Below are 6,000 nucleotides of genomic sequence, written 5' to 3'. Positions count from 1 at the left end.
AGATGCTACTAAACAGTTCAAGATAGTTAAGACCAAAGCAGAGTGTGAAGAGCTTCAAAACGATCTCACCAAACTGAGTAGGCAACAAAATGCAAATGAAATTTAATGTTGATAAGTGTAAAGTAATGCACATTGGAAAAAAGTAATCCCAACTATACATACAATGTGATGAGAACTAATTTAGCTACAGCTATTTAAAAGAAAGATCTTGGAGTCATTGTGGATAGTCTCTGAAAACATCCACTCAGTGTGCAGCGGCAGTCAAAAAAGCAAACAATGTTAGGAATCATTAAAAAGGGATAGAGAACAAGTCAGAGAACATCTTATAGCCTCTATTTAAAATCATGATACGCCCACACCTGGAACACTGTATACAGATGTGGCTGCCTCATCTCAAAAAAGATATACTGGCATTGGAAAAGGTTCAGAAAAGGGCAACAAAAATGATCAGGGGTTTGGAATGGGTCCCATATGAAGAGAAATTAAAAAGACTGGGACTTTTCATCTTAGAAAAGAGGAGATTAAGGGGCGCTATGATAGAGGGCTATAAAATCATGACTGGTGTGGAAGAAGTGAATAAGAACTAGGAGTCACCAAATGAAATTAATAGGTAGCAGGTTTAAAACAAAGAAAAGGAAGTTTTCCTTCACACAGTGCACAGTTGACCTGTGGAACTCCTTGCCAGAGGACTTTAACATGGTTCAAGAAAGAACTAGATACATTCATGAAGGGAGAGGTCCATCAATATTTATTAGCCAGGATGGGTAGGAATGTTGTCCCTAACCTCTGTCAGAGGTGGAGAATGGCTGACAGGAGAGCGATTACTTGATGATTCCCTCTTCTGTTCACTCTCTCTGGAGCATCTGCCATTGGCCACTGTTGGAAGACAGGATACTGAGCTAGATGGACCTTTGGTCTGACCCAGTATGATCGTTTGGTTGGATTTAACCTGGTGATTTTGTTGGGAAAAAATGGTAACATTTATATAAGGGCCACACAGGAGAGACTAAAGCGTGTTAAGGGACTGGCATTGTCTATTGACCTAACACTCAGAGGTGGGTATTGCTCTGGTTACACTCAGTCAAAAGAATGACTTTCATTTACTCCAATGAGTGCTGGGGCTGGCCCATGTTGAGTACCTATAACTTTCTTGCTGCAGAGAATTGCAGATGATTAGCACTGTGAGGTTCAAGCTCTATATATGATCTTAGGTGGGGAAAGACCTTTGCTGTGAGTTTTTGAAAGGGGTGAGATCCAGGTTGTGGCGTAGTGTGGGTGCTGTTCACTCTGTAACCCGGTGTGCCCCTGCGCTGTGATGAGAGATTCTCACTGACTCCCAAATGTGTATTAATCCAGACACCTAGGCTCAGCCTCCCCGGGAGAGAGACAAAGGGAGGAAGGTGGAGACCAACACCTGGCTGGGGGGCAGGGCCTGGGAGGGACACAGTTGCTGTCGGAGAAGCATGGAGAGAAGAGGCTAAGCTGGGGCCTAGGGATGATGTACCCCTAACCCTAGAGTCTGAGGCATCCTGGCCCTTGGCCCCTGTGGCCATATCACATCTGTGCTGTGTTGTATCCTGAAAGAACAATAAACCCCTCTCTATTCTACGACTGGTGGAGTCTGTCCTTGTTGCTACGGGGCTACAGGATTTGGGGGAACCCCAACTGCACCGTCACACAGGTTTATAACAGAAAACTGATCACAATCTTCCCTAGGGAGAAGCTACTCCTTTGTCATTGTCAATGTCACTGGAGGTCTGAAAACCTAGAAGTCATTGCAGAGCTGTCTTGTGTTCTCTTATCTTATACAATGAATTAACCGTCAGGTTATCTGACATGTTAAATAAGATTGTTAAAAAGGTTTTTTAGATTCCCTCAAATGACCAGTGTCCACTTTGAAACCAAACAAAATGTCAACCATAAACATTGCTTTTTTCCTTGTTTTTGTATTGGGTTTGCTTTGATTTTCTTCAATATGTGCCTTTTTTTCTCTCTCAATAAACAACAACCCTGGATTTCTCTCAGTAGACAAAAGGTCTCTGATTTGGGTGGGGGAGGAAAAAAATTAAATGAAAGAACACAATTGCAACATTAGTAAATTCAAGTATTTAGATATTAACTACTTAATTGCATCTGCAAATAGAAGCCCAACTTTAAAAAATGGCCCAAGATACCTATTAACAATAATGGGGAAAGGACTGGGTTATCTTTTCATAGTATCAAAGCCTCCCTAAAACAATCAACTGCATGTTATATTTGTCATTGGAAATTGACCCTTAATACTAGTTGTGGAAAAAGAGAATTCACTGAATTAATGCCAGTTGGCTAGTGCTTGGTATGTATTAGAGGTGTATTGTTTACTGTGGTTCAAAGAAAAGTGTCAATGAAGAAAACAAAATTTTAAACAATATTTTTTCTTGTGTATCCAAAGATGAGGCTTTCCTTTCCTACCCCCAGTTGCTTGGGCAAAGTTTCCGTCACTTCAGTGGAAACAAGATCAGGCCCAAAGTCATTTTAAAAAAATACAGCAGACTCTCACTAGACTAACCATAAAACATATCGTCTTATCAGCTTCAATGACATGGCAAACACTTTGTCCTTGACAAGTCCTGTGCCCTAACAAAGCCCACAACAGATCTAGACTCTTACTTGAATCTGATGTGTAATAGCGAGAACCAAGAAGGAGCATTAGGCCATAATCCTTATTGGCCCGTACTTTTGAGCTGTCTCAGACTCAATTGACCATAGGCTGCAAAGCATGAAGGTGAAACCGTGCAACGAAGAAACCATGTTGGGAAGGACATCCCAGCTTTAATAGTGGAGAAGAGAGTAGGAGGCAACAGAAATGAGAGCAACAATGGGAAATAGTAATACATTCGCTTTACAAAACCACAAACACTTTACAAATATCAACTACTTGAGCCTCACAACAGTGCTTGTGAGATAGGAATATATGCTACCTCTTTTACCCACCACTTAGCTGCTGTTACCTCTGAGGCAAAACACTGATGTTGTTTGACAGTGTGCAGCAACAGCACACAACAGTTTAGGATGCAACATATAGAACATCATATCTAAGTAACCCTCAAGACTGACGTTTAGAATCTGGAGACTGACCTGCCCACCATTAGCCTCACAATGGTGGATCTTTAACACTAAGTGGTCAGGATCTCAATTTTATGTCTTAGTAATCAAATTAGAAAGGTGAAAGCAGGGGTAGAACCAATCTTTTAACAGACAGCTATGGGAGAAGACAAATTTGTAAACTAAAAGAGGAACAAAGGGAAAACATTTACCCCCTGCTCTTAATGGAGGCTCATTCATTAAAATAAGGCCTAGGATCTAAGGTCATAGAAAGTTACATGTAATCAATTTTTGAAAAATCCCCTTGTTAGATCCCTACAGAGTAAGCCCACAGTCAGAGACTCTGAGTAAAGCATCATGAAGGCCCCTTTCTCCTTCTTTGGGGCCCATGTAAACTCATGCATACTTTGCTAAGCATATGGTACATGAAAAGGGTTTAATGGCTTTTACTCAGAATGAACCCCAAGCATGAATACCCAAATGCATTCAGGAAATGCCCAGGACTAAGATATTATATGAAGCCTAAAACAGAGAATAAAATTCTTCTAGATTGGGATAAAGGTCATTCTTGGGGCTGTGAATGCCTATGGGTTCAGTCTTCAGCTGGTGTACTGATTAACAGTGAGCTTCATAGATAGCATGGTCAAGCCCCTAAACTTCCAACTGCAAACACCTACCTCTAGCTCAACTTAGTTTAGTAAAGAGTCAGGTCCCCTTCGTAATCCAGGAAAATATATTCTCCTGCTACAGCTCTAATGTCATAAATGTCCCCAAGAGTCTGTCACATCAGTGTAAATAGACCTCAACTTCTTTACTCCCCTGGCTCTTCTGATCCCTCTCTCCCATCCTTCTAGATGCTTTTCATCTACCACCACCTGGCTGCACATAAACCTTCCAATACTGAAGGCGTTATTCAAACACCTCCTCTGGAGAGAAAGTTCTGTCTCCATTTCCCTCTCTGATTGTAATGCCTCATGCAGACAAAACATTTTGCCATCACTCCCACTCTCCTCTCCCAACCACACCAAATCAGGAATCATTCCTCTCCCAGCTTTCCAAACAAAGAAAGATGAGTTCATGCACCTCTTACATACACCTCACCCAGATTAATGGGTATAACCAGCACAGACTGTCTCTGTTGAGAGATAGGGCACCCACGTGTCCCTGAAAACTGAAAACAAGGCTAGCCTTACCAGGAGGCGAATTGAGACGGCCGCCTCAGGTGCCAGACTGTGGGGGGGGGGGGGGGGTGCCACTAGGACCCAGAGTGTAGAAAATTGTGTCTGTTGCTGGTGCATATGTATTCTCTCTGCTCTAGATGCACAGAGATGGTGGAGGGCTGTGCTGGAGGTAGGAGGGCACAAGAGACATAACAGGCAGGCAGGAGAAAAGGAGGCATGGGGGCGTCATTTGAGCTCCCCGCCTCAGGTGCCAAAATGTTGTGGGCCGGCCCTGACTGAGAATATTCCTGTTTTCAGGGGCTGCCCCTCTCAGTCTTACAGTAAACAGTATTTGTCCTTGTGTTGTAAAGCCTGGCAGGCTGGGCACCTGAAGGAGGTGGTAATACTGACAGCTTGTTAAGTGAGTACAGATAGACTTCAGAGATCAGCCCCTGATCTGTCATGCTGCTACTCTGCAGTGCACCCCATGAAGTCTGGTGCTCCTGACACAGATCAATGTGGAATCTGAGGTCCAGCATTGCTGAGGGATTATGAACGTTGTGGGCAACAGGCTTCCCTACCAGTACGTGCAGCAGTTATTGGCACAGACCAAGGTGGGCATCCATGCAGCTGCTCCCCTCCCCTGCACCATACCTAGGATATTGTAGATGGGAGTGCTCAAAAGAGCAAGGGGTTAAATAACAGGTCTCAGAGGAGATGCATGTGAGAGAATGAATACGTTTGGCATAGAGCAAGGAAGGGGAAGCTCTCAGGGGCTGGCAAAGGAGGAGAGGGGAAAAGATAAGGCAGTGCATGGTTTCAGAGTTCCTTCTCTACAGATACATTTTGCATGTCCCAGACTTGCTGTGTGACCTTGTGCAAGTGGCTGCCTCAGAGAAGTGATCTGAGCCCTTGTTCATTAGGACCATAGTCATCATTATATCCAGCGGGGCCAACAGCCACCTCAGGGCAAGGTGTGTGGGGGGGGGAGTGGCTTGGCTCCATGCCTCCAGAAGGGGTGGGGCCTCAGGCAATCAACCCTTAGTGCCGCCGCCCAGACTGCATGCTCCTCCAGCCCTCAGAATCGCACAGAGCTGTGGAGTGGTGCTCTGGCGGCAATTCAAAGGGCTGCTGCTGCTGTCGCTGCCACTGTAGTGGCCGCAGCTTCTGGGAGCTCTGGACCCCTTTGAATCTCTGGGCGTCAGCATAATTGCCCCCTTTGTACCCCTTCCCCCATCACCAGGCCTGATTATAAATCTCCTCGCTTGTGTAAAGAAAGAGGTGGCAAAATCAGAGGAAAATGGCTGTAAAACACTTCCGAGCCCCGGGCTTGTGCATTTCAAACACTACCAAGTACAAAGGAAAGGATTCACTCCTCAGTTATAGTTAGTTGACCTCCCATTGGCAATAGCTGCAGCCGTGTCCTGGGAACTGAAAGCTGCTACAGCACAATTGCCCCTGCAACTCTGGCCCCTCAGAAGTAAGTTAAAGTGCACAGACTAAGGGCCAGCCCACCAGCTTGGTGGCAGGACTCTCCGGTTCTGCAAGGAAGGCCCATGTCTCATACTGACATTTGATGGCAGGCAGATGTCAACGTGCCTGTGGGCACAAGCTGAGCACTCACAGCATAGTCTGCTAACTGCCACTGGCAAAAGTGGGATGTTTTCACCATCTTGCAGAAAGTCGCATACAGACGCTTTCAGAACTGAATCCTGGCCTACATACGCTCAGAATCAGCTCTGGTATGGCAAATGCT

This window comes from Pelodiscus sinensis, chromosome 2 (genome assembly GCF_052426305.1).
Source record: "Pelodiscus sinensis isolate ZL-2025 chromosome 2, ASM5242630v1, whole genome shotgun sequence".
NCBI lineage: Eukaryota > Metazoa > Chordata > Testudines > Trionychidae > Pelodiscus > Pelodiscus sinensis.
Note: the sequence above shows the minus strand (reverse complement) of the source record.